At 42.1% G+C, this 18,200-nt stretch overlaps 1 protein-coding gene across 1 annotated transcript in view; it reads left to right on the forward strand.

Moving 5' to 3' along the window:
• LOC122794868 (PR domain zinc finger protein 2-like) overlaps positions 1-18,200 on the forward strand; it is a 993,012-nt gene that overhangs the window by 599,190 nt on the left and 375,622 nt on the right. The window lies entirely within an intron of this gene.

Raw genomic sequence — 18,200 nt, forward strand, 5'->3', positions numbered from 1 at the left:
TTCAGAACTGAAGTCTTCATTAAAGCCAAGTACCCCATTGGGGATACTTTTTTCTTGCTCCAGACCGATGTCAGAAAAAGTTAACAATTGTATTTCTTGTGGGAAGCAAATATCTCATAAGGATTTTCACTCTTACTGTATTCCTTGCCTAGGCCCTGACCACAACGTTGCTAGCTGTCGGTTTTGTGCTAGATTTAACCAACGCACTATTAAGCGTCGGTTCAATTTTGCATTTCATTATTTTGGACGAAGGTTTAATTCTATAATGCCGTCAGAACAGCCGACGACCGGAGTTTACAAAAACGCAAGGACAAGGAAAAGGATAGGCATCCAAGGTCCAAGACTGATGACGAGGCTTCCGCTAGGCCAGTTTGCCGGCTCTCAGTGAGGCGCTTTTGCAGCCCCTGGCACCTGCTACCTCAGAGCCACAGGCCGCTTCCGACTCCCACGTGGAGCCGACTGGGCCTCTGGATATTCAAGGTATTGGACACTCGGAAATCATTCCCTCAGATGGGTCTGGAGCTGCTGAGCAGGCATCGGCTTCTGAGGGTGTCTTCAGACCTACACAGTTATATATTAAACCAAACCATCTTCAGCTTCAAAGACTAAAGCAGCTCTAAAGACAAACAAGTACAGCATTCTCCTACTCGGACTACAGTGCCTAAAAAACAGATGCTTAAAATGGCCGAAGACCTAATTACTTTGATCAGGGGTTCCCATCCCCCTCCTGATAAGAGGCCTAGGCAAGAGACAGAATATGATTCTTCTGATCAGATTTCTATTTCCTCTGATTCCTCTTCTGAACAGGATTATTCCATTCCTCCTTATGAGGATTCTGATGCTGAAGAATCCATTCCTTCAGCCTCTCCTCCTGAGGATTATTCTTTTGGGGAAACACTGCATACCATGAGGGAGCATTTCCACTGGGAAAGCCAAGATTACTCAGAATCTAAGAAGAGACTCCGAGACTTTCTGCTATTACCTCAGCACAGACCCCTTGCTATTCCACCTGTTCTAGACATTGTAGATGATGTATTTTCAGAGTCCGGCCTGTCCCCAGACTCTTTACCTCCTGCCCCTGCTAAGCCTGACCGATACTACAGGGTCCCAGATTCTCATAAATTCCTATATAAAAACCCCGCTGCTGACCCAGAAACTATATCTCAGGGTCCCAAGGGGGTCAAAGCTTCCACTGCAAAAAACCCTGTCCCCTCTGATAGGGATTCCAGGGCTCTGGACAGATGGGGGAAAAAAGTTTACACTTCTGCTACCTTGACTGTAAGGGCTTTAAATTGTCAGTTTCATATGCTTAAATGTCAGCAATACTTAATGTCACTGCTTAAACAGAAAATGTTGACGAATTCTGAATGTTCAGAGAACAAGGAAATGCAGGATTTATTGCATGCAACTGAAAAAGTGGGAAAGCATACTTTGCAATGTGGTTATGATTCACTGGAGGCCTCTTACAGGGCCGCTGTTACAGGTTCTGTTATTAGAAGGCATGCTTGGTTAAAGGAACAGAATCTACCTGATCATGTTAAAGCAAAATTATTAGATGTCCCATTACAACATGATACTTTGTTTGGTGCTAAAGCAGAAGAGGTGTTGAAAAAGATGGAGGATAAAGCGAAATCCATACGGAAAGTTAAGGATTTTTTTACAGGTACACCCACCCAGATGTAGCAGGAACTGGCCTTCCAAAAATTGGTTCTTTCCAGTGTCAGACAGGCCACAAAAGAGGCAGATACAGGCGTCCCAGAGGCAGATCTCAGCCCCAAGGTGCATACAGGCCTAAACAATGTGGTGCTCTTACCTCCCTCCAAAACTGGAGAAGACAAATCACAACCTTACAGGAAACAGTCCCAATGACTTTCCTCTGCCAAATCCAAGCACTTTTCTTTTGGCAGCCCCCTTAGGGGGAAAACTAGCACTTTTTTCACCAAATTGGCAAAAGATTACCCAAGACAAATGGGTTTTGAACATAGTATCCCAGGGCTACAGGTTCCATTTTCACACCCTACCAAGGGCAAAAGGTATGCCAGACCTGCCACACAATCAATGGGCAGAGGCACAAAAACAAATTACAGCCCTCATGGACATGAGGGCATTCAACAAGTACCACGACAAGAGCAGGGGCAAGGATTTTACTCGATAATTTTCTTGGTGCCCAGAAAGTACAAAACCCGGAGACCAATACTGGACCTGTCTATACTAAACACGTTTCTGGAGGTTCCAAAATTCAGGATGTTGACTCTACATCAGCTACTGCCCATGCTGGGCAAGAGGGCTTGGCTCGTAACTTTGGACCTAAAAGAGGCATACCTGCATTTCCCAATCAGATTCATAGCTGGCTCAATGCACTACCAATTCTCTGCACTGCCCTTTGGCTTATCTACTGCGTCCAGGGTCTTCACAAAATGCCTGGAACCAGTAATTGCGTTTTGCAGGCAGAGGAATTCAAATATATCCCTACTTGGACGACTGCCTTATTCAAGCAGAGAACAAAGACATTCTTCTATAGCATCTGGCATTTGTAAAAAGATTACTAATTTGCCTAGGGTACACAGTAAACGAAAAGAAATCAAAACTAGTACCCTCTCAAGAGATAATAATATTCCTGGGTGCAAGCTTAAATACAACTGCCCTGATGGCTTATCTCACGCCAGGCAAACAAAGGCAACTGACTTCTTACTTCAAAAAGTTGGCAACAAAGACCCAGTTATCTGCAAGGAAAATCCTGCAGGCCTTGGGCTTCATGTAATTGTGCATTCTACTAATTTCATATGCCAGGCTGCATATGAGGAAACTACTATGGTATCTAAAAAGTGTTTGGACTCAGCATTGCCACAGCCTGGAGACAGTAATTACCCTTATTCCCTGCCTGCAACAGGAGTTTTGATGGTGGGCACAGGCCTTTCACCACAACAAGGGTCTGCCATTCACTTTACCCACAGCCAGACAGACACTGACAACGGATGCATCAGATTATGCCTGGGGGGGCCCATATGGCAGGAAAATGTATTCAGGGCACATGGCCTGCAAGCCAGATGGATCTTCATATCAATCAAAAAGAGATGCTAGCTGTTCAGAATGCCCTGACTGCTTTCAAGGACCTACTTCATCCAGGACAGTTACTGATAAAGACGGACAATACTACGGTCATGTGGTACATAAACAAGCAGGGACATTCCTACCCCCTCTGCAGACAAGCAATGACCTTGTGGGACACAGCATTAATTTACCAAATTCACCTGCAAGCACAATTCCTACAGGGAAAAACAAATACTCTGGCAGACGAACTAAGCAGAAACCTCATGGATCCTCACGAGTGGAAACTGGATCCATAAGTCTTCAGCATGATAACAAGGAAATGGGGATGCCCACACATAGATCTATTTGCCTCCCCTCACAACTGCCAATTACACGGATTTTGCACAAGGATTTATCACAAACAAGCATGGAGAGTGGACGCCTTTTCCTTCAGCTGGAAAAACCTAACAGTATATGCCTTTCCTCCACTGCCTCTCCTCCCCAAGGTACTCCGAAAGGTCAGACAAGAGAAGCCAAAAATTATACTGATTGCACCAGACTGGCCACGCCAGCACTGGTACCCAATCCTAAAGAGCTTGTCTCAAGGCCCAGCATGGATATTGCCTCAAACTTCCCACTTGCTGACCCAACAAAACAATCAGATCCTGCACAGTCAACTCAAGACCTTAAATCTGACAGCATGGTGGATAATGTAGCCATTCAGAACACTCCTCTTTCAAAAGCTGTTATGGATGTTATCTTGGAGGCCAGGAGGCCCAGTACCAGAAAATCTTATGCAGAAAAATGGAAGAGATTCTGTGCTTGGAACCAGGAACAAGGCATTGACACGTATGTACCAATTATTCCTCAGATTTTACAATACCTAACTGAGATGCTGGACAAAGGCCTTTCCTTTTCATCAATTAAGATTCATGCCCATTACAATACGGAACCTCCTATCTTTTCTCATCCTTTAATAAGGCAGTACCTCAGAGGGGCCAAAAACATAAGACCTCCAAGGAGAGCACCAATACCTGCATGGGACCTGAATTATGTCTTGGAAAAACTCACACTGCCTCCCTTTGAGCCAGCCTCAACAGCTGATATAAAATTCTTATCCTGGAAAACAGCCCTGCTCCTAGCAATAACCTCTGCAAGATGAGTCTCGGAGTTACAGGCACTCATGACTGTTGAACCTTTTGTCATTTTTCATCTAGACAGGGTTCCTCAGAGGACAAACCCAACTTTTATGCCTAAGGTGGTGTCCAGTGTGGCCCTCAACCAAACCATTCACTTGCCTACCTTTTATCCAAACCCACAGAACAAGGGTCAGAAAATTCTGCATTCTTTGGACATACACCGGAAGCTACGCTTCTACTTGGATAGAACTAAAGCTTAGAGAAAGACTGAGCAACTTTTAGTGTCATATGCTGCAGGATCACAAGGAAAGGCTATATCAAAATGGACTATTTCTAAATGGATAGGTCATTGCATCCGTTTCTGCTATTCTCAGCATGGCAAATCAGTGCCTAAGGGAATTAGGCCTCATTCTACCAGAGCAGCAGCCACTTCAGCAGCCTTCCTCAGAGGAGTACCAACCAAAGATATCTTAGAGGCTGCAACTTGGAGTTCAGTGCACACTTTTACAAAACACTACCACTCTTTACTCTGAATCCAGAGCAGGCTTTGCCACTGCAGTGCTGCAGGGTTTCATAGCCTCTCCTAATCCTATTTAGCTCAGCCACCCATTCTCAGCTTTGGGATTCAACCCAAGAGTAATGACTGCAACAGTGAAACACAATGAACATAGTACAGTTGTGTATCTACCATAAATGTAGGTGTTCGAGTATATTCACTGTTGCAGTCCAGGTTACCCTCCCTCCCCCTGTCTTTTGCTGGGGTTTATCTGTACTTCTCTATTCTATTAAACCTATGTGGTGTATTTGCTTGTAGATGAAGGAAATGTTTCTTTACTGCATGTATGTTTACTTGCATTATATATTTAGTCTACCCTTTTGGGGGCACCTGACATCTGGGGCAAGAAAAACTGAAGAAAATGGCGTTGGCTGCATGTTTTATACCCCTGGCGCACTGACGTCAGGGAAGAGGTGACAGCAACCGATGCCGGACCAGGACTTTGGAATTCAGGCCAACTGCGGGTAGCCTGTCAGCAGGATAACCCAAGAGTAATGACTGCAACAGGGAATACACTCTAACATCTACATTTATGGTAGGTACACAACTGTACTTTCTGCAGCTTCAGTTTTCTGCGTTCGCTGTTTTGGGTTCGATATTATAACATTCGAAGTTTTACTACTATGTTATGTTATAAACCCATTTTGAGGTACGTGTTACTTTAGTTGTGATTGGTGTTTACATATCCGCTTCAGAGGTCCTTATTTCTTGGGCAGGTTAATGTTGAGGGCCTCCCCATATGTGGGTTTAGTGTTTCTTTGTGTGGGTGTTTGTGATTTGATATACTTTTAAGAGCTGGTATAACTAAAGAATTGTTATATTCTCAGAGGGGAGCATTAACCAATCAAAGAAAAGTTGTTAAAAAGCTGTACTGGCATGTAAGAAGCAGTGAGTTTGCAATAATCTTTATCTTGACTATAATATAAGAAAATGAATGGTAAACGGTAAAGATTTAATATTTGGACAAATAAAACACACACCCAGCTTCACTGGCAAATGATGAATCTGCAATAGCCAGTTTATCTTAACTGCAGATTAAAATGTGTAACAGTTTAAAGACCAGTACATTTCAGAACAGATCAAACCACTTTGTTCCACTTCCTGCTCTCTGTTGGGGCTCCCATAATATGATTCTGTCCCTGATTTTTGTGTCCTTGGTAGACTGACAAGTATCACAAGATGCAGTGAGGCAGCTTGCTTGAAGATCAACCCTGTTTCTGGCTGCAATTACACCAGGTGTGAAATATTCAATTTTATTTGGTTCAGTGGTAGTGATAGCACACTTCAAATGATTTTATAATTATTAGTATAAAGTATGTAGCACTCCACAAAATAAATGCCTTGCCACTAGAACAACCAAAGATATATAAAACGAGCAGCAAAGGCAACCACAAACTGCAAATAACGCCAGCATTCACTTTCTATATAAAATAAAAATTAATTTATTGTGCACAACGGTAAGCGCTTTCACTATCCACTTCATCAGACCATTAAAACACACAATAACAAGGTACCTGCTTTTAAAAAGCAGCATATCCAGTCAGATCATCCAATCAATTGAGCATGTAATCTAAGGACTATACTTGTCAATGGCATGGTACTATATTATGCTCCACTGAATACACAGAAAACTGATGTCTCTTCTGAAAGAAACCAGTCAATGCATCAATTATTTTATAAAAACACATGCAATTGTAATATATTTAAAATAAATTCATAAAATACACACCAACTGTATACACAGATAGTAAGAAATACATAACTATTTATTCATAATCATACAAGTAAATAAATGCCCTTACTACAGGGTAGTGGTGTGGAACAATTTTATTTAGCAATTAATCTCCTGGACTTCAAAATAGGTCTCGGAGAAGCCCTCTTGTTGAGACCTCTGCCCTTATCTGCTCTCAACCTTAAAATCCAACATGTCTCTCTTCTTTCTGTGCCATTCCTTATGTCTACCTCACAGACCATGGGTAATATTACATCAATGCCCATAAATCTAAAATGATGGTCATCACTACTAGCCATAACATGTTTCACTAATGCATTATTCTAATGGCATATGAATGTTCCCTTATCCTATTCTTAAGTCTATTAGTTTTGCCAACATAAAATGAACTGCAGAGATCACAAACTGCCAAATAGACCACATGCGAGTGCGAGGTGTTACAGTTGGCCATAACAGGAAATTTAAATTCTTGTCTTGTATCTGGGTGCACAAATTTAATCGATGCTGCCACAATAATTATATTGCCCACATGGAAAACGTGCCCATGTCCTGTGCACCTCCTATGGGGTGTCTGTCATTGGGATGGCACAGAATCTTCTTCAAATTTGCTTTATTTTTAAAACTAAACTTGGGTCTTTCCCCCACGAGCTCTCTAATGTCTGAGTCCATGGTAAGTATTCCCCAGTGCTTATTGATAACATCATAGAGCATACTATTGTCTGTAGTAAAAAAAAAAAATTGGAATTTTGAGAGGATAAAACCGCAGTAGAATGGGCTACATTGGCCTCTCTAGGATGAGAAAAGTATGGGCTAGCTCTTTCTTGTCTCAATAGATCAGTCCTACACAACGCTTCACTGACCTCCTTATTATTATAGCCCCTTTCGAATAATTTATCTTTTAAGCTGACTAGTTCATTTTCATATCATGTATCTGAAGCATTAAGGCAGGATACTCGCATTCCCTGTCCTTTAATTATATTTTTAAAAATACACTGGGGATGCATACTCTGTCTGGAGTAAAGTGTTCCTATGACACTTCTTCCTAAAAACTCCAGTATTAATCCGATGTGTTTTACTACAGATAATAGTATGGTCTTTGATGTTATCAATAAGCATTGGGGAATACTTACCATGGACTCGGACATTAGAGAGATCGTGGGGGAAAGACCCAAGTTTCATTTTAAAAATAAAGCAAATTTGAAGAAGATTCTGTGCCATCCCAGTGACAGTCACCCCATAGGAGGTGCACAGGACATGGGCATGTTTCCATGTGGGCAATGTGAATATTGTGGCAGCATAGATTCGAGTGGTAAATTTGTGCACCCAGATACAAGACAAAAGGTTAGATTTCCTGTTATGGCCAACTGTAACACCTATCATGTGGTCTATTTGGCAGTTTGTGATCTCTGCAGTTCATTTTATGTTGGCAAACCTAATAGACTTCTTAAGAATAGGATAAGGGAACATTTGTGTGCCATTAGAATAAAAGCTAATACTAATGCATTAGCAAAACATGTTATGGCCAGTGGTGATGACATCATTTTAGATTTATGGGCATTGATTTAATATTATCCATGGTCCGTGAGGGAGACATAAGGAATGGCACAGAAAGAAGAGAGACATGTTGGATTTTAAGGTTGAGAGCAGATAAGGGCAGAGGTCTCAACGAGAGGGCTTCTGAGACCTATTTTGAAGTCCTGGAGATTAATTGCTAAATAAAATTGTTCCACACCACTACCCTGTAGTAAGGGCATTTATTTGTTTGATTATGAATAAATAGTTATGTATTTCTTAGTATCTGTGTATATATTTGGTGTGTATTTTATGAATTTATTATAGTTTTAAATATATTATAATTGCATGTGTTTTTATAAAATAATTGATACATTGATTGGTTTCTTTTAGAAGAGACATCAGTTTTCTGTGTGTTCAGTGGAGCATAATATAGTACCATGCCATTGACAGGTATAGTCCTTAGAATACATGCTCAATTGATTGGATGATCTGATTGGATATGCTGTGTTTTAAAAGCAGGTAACTTGTTATTGCGTGTTTTAATGGTCTGATGAAGCGGATAGTGAAAGCGCTTACCATGCACAATAAATTAATTTTTATTTTATATAGAATGTGAATACTGACATTATTTGCAGTTCGTTATTGCCTTTGCTGCTTGTTTTTGCTTTATTTACATATGATTTTATAATTATATTGTTATCAAAGGGCTGCTCATGCTGACCTTACTTGTTTAGCTATCAAAGTCTTGGTCCAAGTAGGGACCCCAAAAGCCCCAACCAACTGCTTTTCTGCTGCTGTTAATCACAGTTTATAGTGCTTTCTATTTTTCTGCTCTCTGTCACACTGTTATTTTCATGGTTGCAATAGTTTGGTACACACGCCTGATGTACACTCTACAGTCCTGGGACACTTATTTACTGCTTATATTCATATGTGACATCTGCAGTATCCCTTACAAGCACTCTTCTACAAAATTCTGGAGGCCCCCGCCATTTCTGACCATTGCGTTATTGGGTCTGATGTCACCATCTATTTTCAGACATTAACACAGACATACCACTGATAGTAACTTGGAAGCCTGTTACTGTTTGAGGAGTTTATGCCCATCTGCTAAAGCAGCCAAGAACACTATTATTGTCTACTTTGCATGGCCAGATGTTCATCATGTAATACTGCTGTAGTCATCACACTTGGGTTATCCTGCAGTGAGGCGGACCCGCAGTCGGCCGACTCCCAAAGTCTTGGTCCGGCATCGGTTGTCGTCGCTTCTTCCCTGACGTCAGTGTGGCAGGGGTATAAAAGAGGCAACCGACGCCATTTTCTTCAGTCTTTCTTGCCGCGCGGTGCCCGAAGCAGTTCACAAGTGCCGGTCAGCCAGCTCCTGAGATTTTCGAATCGAATTTCAGCCCAAAGTCTTCTCTAAAGCTAAGTACCCCATTGGGGAAACTTTTCTTGCCTCAGACCTTTGTCAGACAAAGTAAATAATTGCATTTCTTGTGGGAAGCAAATACCTCATAAGGATTTTCATTCTTATTGTATTCCTTGCCTAGGCCCAGACCACGACGTCTCTGGTTGTCTGTTTTGTGCTAGGTTCAACAAATGTACAATCAAGCGTCGGGCAGATTTCGCCTGACATTATTTTGGCAGAAAATTTAATTATAGCATGTCGTCGGAGCAACCGACATCAGCAATGATTAAAAAGCGCAAGGATAAGGACAGGCAGCCAAGGCCAAGACCAGATACCGAGGCCTCATCAAGGCCTGCCGCCGGTTCTCCAGTTTTCAGCGAGGTGCCTACGCAGCCCCTGACTACCGCAGATTTAGAAATTCTGACGGCCTCTCTGACCGATCAGCTGGGCCTCAGGAGCCGGTTCCATCTCACCCCTCGGATGCCAACCCTGACGGTGATCCGGAGATTTTGGACAGGCCTTCGGTTTCTGAAGGTGTCTTCAAACCGACAACTATCTCTATTAATTCTTATGCTAAACTTAAAGCCCCCTTAAAAGTTAGGAAACCGGGTCCACAGCCCCCCCCCCACAGGCCCCTATGCCTAAAAAACAGATGCTTAAGATGGCTGAGGATTTAATTACTCTTTATCAGGGGTTCACAACCCCCTCCTGACAAAAGGCCTAGACTGGAGGAAGATTATCCTTCTGACCAAGCATCCATTTCCTCAGCTAACTCTGAGGACCAGGATTACTCCTTCCCTCCTTATGAAGACTCAGATCCTGAAGAGTCCATTCCCTCTGCCCCCCCCCCCCCCGAAGACTACTCTTTTGGGGAAGCTTTTCACACCATGAGGGAACACTTCCACTGGGAAGGCCAAGATTACTCTGATAAGAAAAGACTCTGTGAGTTGTTTCTTCTCCCACAGCATAGACCCCTTGCAATTCCTCCAGTTTTAGACATTTTGGATGATGTTTACACCGAATCTAGTCTAAACCCAGATTCCTTACCTCCTCCACTAGCTAAACCAGACAGATACTACCGAGTTCCTGATTCTCATAAGTTTCTATATAAAAGCCATGTTGCAGACCCCAAAACCATTTCCCAGGGTCCCAAAGGGGTTAAGGCCTCTACTGCTAAGAATCCACTACCTTCTGAAAGAGATTCCAGAGCATTAGAAAGATGGGGAAAGAAAGTGTATACGTCTGCCACTTTGGCCATGAGGGCCTTAAACTGCCAATTCCACATGCTAAAATACCAGCAGTACATGATTACACAGTTAAAGCAGAAAATGATCCCTCAGACAGATCAACCTGATTTCAAAGAGATGCAGGATTTGCTGCATGCAGCAGAACAGATGGGAAAGCATACCTTATAGTGTGGTTTTGATTCATTGGAAGCCTCATGTAGAGCAGCTGTCACAGGATCTGTAATACATAGACATGCTTTTCTAAAAGAGCAAGCCTTACCAGAACATGTCAAAGCAAAGTTATTGGATGCTCCATTGCAGAAAGATGTGTTATTTGGTGTCAAAGCAGAGGAAGTTTTAAAGAAAATGGAAGAAAAAGCTAAATCTATGCAGACAGTTAAAGATTTTTTACAGGTATAACCTCCCCGTCTCAGCAGGAACTGGCCATCAAAAAACTGGTCCTTTCCTGCATCAGACAGACCCCAAAGGGGTAGGTACAGACGCCCAAGGGGCAGAGGCCAGCCACAAGGTTCTTTCAGGCCTAGACAATGGCACACAACAACTCAGAGGTGGAGACGAAAGATCTCAACCCTTCAGGAAACAAACACAATGACTTCCCTCTTCGCCTGCCAAGCAAAATTGCCCTGGCAGCACCTTTGGGAGGAAAACTGGCTCTATTTCCACAAAATTGGCACATCATAACAAAGGACAAATGGGTTCTGGATATCATTACCTGGGGCTACAGATTTCATTTTCACACTTTACCACGGATGAGGGGCATGCCAAATCTGCCTCCAAACCAATGGGCAGAGGCACAAATGCAAATTTCAGCTCTCATGGATATGAAAACAATTCAAAGGGTACCTACAAAGGAGCAAGGTCAAGGTTTTTACTCAAGACTATTTCTAGTACCAAGAAAGGACAAAGCCTGGAGACCCATTTTAGACATCTCAATTCTAAACACTTACCTGGAGGTACCCAAATTCAAAATGCTCACACTACAGCAGCTTCTTCCCATGTTGGGCAAGGAGTCCTGGCTGGTAACGTTGGACCTCAAAGAGGCATACCTGCATGTCTTGCATGTCCCTATCAGACAAGATTGCAGAAGTTACCTGAGATTTTTGGCAGGTACAACACATTATCAATTCTCTGCATTGCCCTTTGGCTTATCTACTGCGCCCAGAGTATTTACGAAATGCCTGGCATCAGTAATTGCATACTGCAGACAATGAGGAATACAAATTTAACCGTATCTGGACGACTCCCTGATCCAAGCGGACAGCAAGACCATTCTATTACAGCATCTGGCATTTGTAACAAAGCTGCTAAGTTGCCTAGGGTACACAGTAAACAAAAAGAAGTCAAAGCTAATACCCTCACAAGACATAATATTCCTGGGTCCCAGCTTAAATACAACAGCCCAGATGGCTTATCTCATGCCAGACAAACAAAAACAACTGACTCAATACTTCAAAAAGATGGCAACTTTTACCCAGCTCACTGCAAGGAAAATCCTGCAGGCATTGGGGTTCATGGCATCCTGCATTCAACTAATTCCACATGCAAAGCTGCATATGAGGAAATTACAATGGTACCTGAAAAGTGTATGGACTCAACACAGGCACAGCCTCAAAACAGGTATACCTCTCATCCCCTGCCTTCAAAAGGAGTTCCTATGGTGGGCTCAAGCATGTCTAATAAACAAGGGTCTTCCTTTTGTCTTACCTCCAGCAAACCAAACTATGACAACAGATTCTTCAGACTACACCTAGGGGAGCACACATGGCAGGACAGTGCATACAGGGCAAATGTTCCGCAAAATAAATGCATCTACACATCAACCAAAAGGAGATGCTAGCTGTGCAAAATGCACTGACAGCCTTAAAGGACCTCTTGCATCCAGGACAACTACTAATAAGGACAGACAACACCACAGTTATGTGGTACATAAACAAACAGGGAGGAACACACTCCTACCCTTTATGCAGACAGGCAATGACCTTGTGGAACACAGCATTGACTTTCCAAGTACAACTGCAAGCACAATTCCTGCCAGGAAAGGAAAACATATTGGCAGACGAATTAAGCAGAAATTTGGCAGATCCTCACGAGTGGAGACTACACCCACAAGTATTTTCAATGATAGCTCAAAGGTGGGGATGCCCAGACATGGATCTATTTGCCTCCCCCAACAATTGCCAACTACAGAAATTTTGCACAAGGACTTATCATTCCCTAGCCTGGAAAGTGGACGCCCTATCATTCAGATGGACAGCATTGACAGTCTATGCCTTCCCACCACTACCTCTCTTGACCAAGGTATTACTGAAGGTCAGATCAGAGAGACCTCAAATGATCCTCATTGCTCCGGACTGGCCACATCAGCACTGGTACCCATTACTAAGGACCTTGACTCACAGCCCTCCATGGATCTTACCTCAATTCCCACTTCTGTTGACTCAGCAAAACTCTCAGATCCTTCACAGTCAGCTCAGGACTTTAAATTTAGCTGCATGGAGAATACCTTGAATTATCAATCAACACTTCTCTCAAAGGATGTCCTGAATGTCATTTTGGAGGCCAGGAGGCCCAGCACCAGAAAAACTTACTCAGACAAATGGAAACGATTTTGTGCATGGTTTGTGCATGGAACCAGGCTAAAGGCCAAAATCCTTGGATACCAAACATTCCTCAAATACTGCAATACTTAACTGAGATGCTACACAAAGGCCTTTCTTTCTCATCCATTAAGATCCATACTTCAGCCATTTCAGCTCAATATAATACGGATCCTCCCATATTCTCACACCCTTTACTAAGACAGTTTCTCAGAGGGGCTAAGAATATAAGACCCCCCGAAAACCCCCAACGCCAGCTTGGGACCTCAACTTCGTTTTAGAAAAATTAACACTGCCTCCTTTCGAACCAGCCTTCTCAGCAGAACTACAATACTTGTCATGGAAAACAGCTCTGTTGCTGGCTATCACCTCAGCACACAGGGTCTCAGAACTACAGGCACTTATGGCAGTGGAACCTTTCATCATTTTCCATCAGGACAGAGTCTCTTTACGAACTAACCCTACCTTTATGACAAAGCTAGTATCCAGTGTGGCTTTGAATCAGACCATTCATTTACCCACCTTTTATCCAAACCCCCAGAATAAAGGAGAAAGACTCCTTCACTCTTTGGACATTCACAGACCACTACGTTACTATTTGGATAAGACAAAGACCTTCAGAAAAACTGACCAACTCTTTGTATCCTATGCTGCAGGTTCACAAGGAAAGGCTATTTCAAAACAGACCATCTCCAAATGGATATCACATTGTATCCGTTTTTGCTACTCGCACCATGGGAAAGCAGTGCCTGTTAATATTGGGTCCCATTCTACCAGGGCTACAGCAACCTCAGCAGCCTTTCTCGGGGGGTTCCAGCCAAGGACATTCTGGAGGCAGCTACTTGGAGTTCAGTGCATACCTTTACCAAGCACTACCACCTTCCATTATACTCAAAAACCAGAGCTGGTTTTGCCACTGCAGTTCTGCAGGGCATCCTAGCTTCACCTAACCCAGTTTAGTACCAGCCACCCATCCATAGCTTTGGGATTCAACCCAGTGTGTGATGACTGCAGCAGTATTACATGATGAACATAGTACAGTTTTGTACCTACCATAAATGTAGATGTTCGAGTGTATATACTGCTGCAGTCCAGGTTACCCTCCCACCATCCCCTCTACATGCCAGGGTGTTACTTTAAAACTCCATGTACATCAATCTAATGGATGCATGCATATATGGTGTATTTGCTAACAGCTAGTACTATTGTTTATCTACTAAGGTATTTTGCATAGTTATTTGTATTGCCTTCCTAGTTGGGGGCACCTGACATCTGGGGCAAGAAAAACTGAAGAAAATGGCATCGGCTGCCTCTTTTATACCCCTGTCGCACTGACGTCAGGGAAGAAGTGACGACAACCAACGCCGGACCAAGACTTTGGGATTCGGCCGACTGCGGGTCCACCTGACGGCAGGATAACCCAAGTGTGATGACTGCAGCAGTATGTACACTCGAACATCTACATTTATGGTAGGTACAAAACTGTACTTTATGAGTACTGGAACTGACTTGGCACTTCGGTGTTTGACCCAGGCATGTCTACCATCTCTGGGGTCTCATTCGTGGTTCCAACAGCTCCTAAGGAGAATGTGGAATTGTGACAAGTAAAACTTGCACTTCAGAGGTAACATCTGCTGCTAAGAGTCAGGGTGGTCTTCTGTCTCTTACTTAGTGCGTAGGATGGTCAGCAAAGCTATCTTTCTAATAAATTCAACAGACGAAACCTGATGCTGTTTAAAGCCACCCTCAAATGGAAGCAGCAATAAGAAGATGCTAATTGTTAATAGAAGCTTAAGATTCTAATAAATATGTCCATAATTGCAAACCACCATACTGAGAAGACCTGCATTTGGGGCATCAGTTTGGTGGAAGAACATTCCATAAACTGATAATGCCATTGAAATAATCTTCCTGCAGAGGTAAGGGAACAAAAAATTCTCTCAACCTACCAAAACAAACTGAAGGGGCACATACTTAGAATACAAATACGAATGTTTCAGTGATGTAGCACTCCAGTGGCATAGAGGGATAAAGCCATAACTACAGCCAAGACAGGGTTGCCAGATTTCCGACTGGTCAGGTAGGGACAAAAAAAGCCTTTCACAGCAAGTGAAGACTTGTTGTTGTGTCTTTCGGCTTTTCCCGGTTAGGGGAGGGGTCACCACAGCGGAACTCCGGTCCGCTAATGATTGGCAGTAGATTTTTACGTGCCGAGTTGCCAGCCCTGTTGCACAACCTTCAACGAAGGTACGCCCATTCACGCATGTCTCCACACAGAAGACGCTTTAGCTGAGAATCGAACAGGACAACGTCTTACTGTGAGAAAAAAAAAAAAAAAAAGGTCTTCCACGTTAGGTCTTTAATGCAGAACATCAGAGTTCCACATTAAACAAAAGTAGTTCTGTGCTTATTTATTTATTTATTTTTTTATTGGCCCAGGCCAATCAAAAATAAATAAACACGAAGCTACTTCTGTTTAATGCGAAACATTGCAGTTCCGCAGTAAACAGAAGTAGCTCTGTTTTGCGATTTGATTTTTTTTTTTGATTGGCCCATATACGGGCCATTCAAAAAAAAAAAAAGAAAGCGGAGGCTGCCTGGGATTTAAACCAGCAGTGTGGGACTCAGGATCAGGCTGCCGATCCCGGGACAGTCCTGCCCAAATAGGGACGTCTGGCAACCCTCAGCTAAGACAACCTGGGTTCATTTAGCAGCTCAGGTGACTGACAGAGTGGGAATAGGGGTGGGCATGCCCATTCTTGGATGAGGGCATGGGCGCACAAAGCGGTCGGAGTTTGCTGGTGGGGACTGGGAGTCCCACATGATGTACCATAACAGAGGGGCAGGGCAGCATGCTGAAGTCAGCTCCTTTTGGAAGTGGGAAGTTGACACAGACGATCCCTCCGAGGCTGTTAGGGCGCACATCATAAAAGCACCAATAAACAAAAACAAACGGGAGAAAACCACAAAAGCACCAGCTTCCAAATGCACCAGTACTTTCGTCAACTTTTTATTGTAATTAAAATGTCAATCCAAAAGTAACCACTTGCTCTCAAATAAAACTCTAAACAGGACTACTCAAGTTAATTTTGTTGTGTAAAGCGCTTTTCGTCCGGATCTTATCCAGACGTCTTCAGACAAAAAGTACCACCATATTCAACTGCTTTTAAATACTTGCACCTGTTTTCAAGAACCGATCAGGTTCAAACATTCCAGTTAAAAAATTAAAGCGATATTTACAAACACTATCACATTTGGATGATTAATTAAAACCACGTTCATTAAAATACTTTCGTATAAATCAAAAGATGAAAATTTCAGCAAATACAAAGTTCAGTCTATATTGTGTATAATTAGTTCTTCTTGCAATCCCAAAGCAGCCACGTGTGTTGTCATTCCCTGTCCATAAACAGTTAACCATTCTTGTCAAAACTCAGTAAGGATGTTTATTTATTATATACCCCCTATGTATTATTATACCATATATTTAGCATCTTTCCACTGTTACTATAAGTTACTTATACTCAAAACTACGTCCGCTATCTTCCAACAAGTTGTTTGTTTATTAATACAATGTTGGTCATCCTTCCTGTATAAGTACCCTTACACTGCCGTTTTATAATGGTAGTTAAATCATACCACTCATTCCATAATGGCCCGCGGGCAGGGTTCCTTATATACCCTTACCGGTGTCTACCTTTCTAATTCCCTCTCGTGTCCAATGTTGTTGTATACCTTTTTACGTGTGTAGTTCGTACGATGTCTCCCAAACTGTTTATTTCCACTCGTTTCTCTTGTGGGCGAATCACTTATTTTATAATGTCATTTCTATGTTTGGTTGAAGAATAATCGCCACTAGTTACAATGTTCAAATCACTGATGTTAGTACCTATTTACTAAAATGTTGTTATTTATATTGTTCCCTATAAATATACCTATGTCATTTAAAATATTTTTACTCTCACCTTACTTGTTTAGGTATGAATCATGAACAACAAATTGGGCATAATGGGTACCATTACTACCAAAGAATAAGTTAAAACTTAGTACCACATGTGTCATTCATAGTTTATAATTAGATATGTATGATCTATAGGTGTGGAAAGGTCTCTGTTTTCAGTTCTTTTTCTACTCTAAGAATATATAACTAGTAAGGTACCTTATTCTTTCATCTAAATAGACTCTTTAATTTTAATATACATAATATAGAGCATGTTTCATTGAGTCCTGGTGCTTAATTAGCCTCCAAACGTAACTGCCAATTAAGTTCGCTTCTTTCCAACAAAAGTTTGGTTATACTGTCGTCTATATATTTCCTGTTGTCTACTAAATGGTTAAAATGTGAAGTGATCTTAAATTTAAAACTATGCCCCATGTTTCCATCACAATGTCTAGCTAGTGCATTGTCCATTCTCTTCTTCTTAATTGCATACAGGTGTTCGTAAATCCTGTCCCTCAGTCGGCGGTCGGTTTTACCAACATAGAATGCTGGAAATTGATCACATTGTGCTAGGTAAACAACTGACTTGGTGTTACAATTGTATATTCCTTTAATGTTAAATCTCCCCTTCCTAATAATAAAAGTACTCACTATCCACATAGTGGCAATATTTACATGTACCACATTTTCGTGTGCCTGCATTGTTCTTTGCAGGTCTATACGGTGTTTCTAAAAGTTGTTTTAAATTAGTACCTCGTCTAAATGTGATAGTAGGTGACTCACCTATTTTGTTAAAAATGTCCTTATCAATTGTTAGTAATGACCAATACTTTACCGTATTCTGGATGTCCACTGCTATAGGAGTATATGTTAAAATAAAGGAAAGTGAGAAGCTTTTTCTGCAGTTTATGCTGTGTTCAGTCACGTCTGTGGACAACATTTTCTCTACTCCTGTTTCTAAAGCTGTACTTGTAGTTGTACTAATTATATCTATGGTACAACTATCTAAAATAGGTTTGTAGATACCCAAGGTCCT

Source organism: Protopterus annectens, chromosome 2.part1, assembly GCF_019279795.1.
Source record: "Protopterus annectens isolate FY-2018-M chromosome 2.part1, PAN1.0, whole genome shotgun sequence".
NCBI classification, from domain to species: domain Eukaryota; kingdom Metazoa; phylum Chordata; order Ceratodontiformes; family Protopteridae; genus Protopterus; species Protopterus annectens.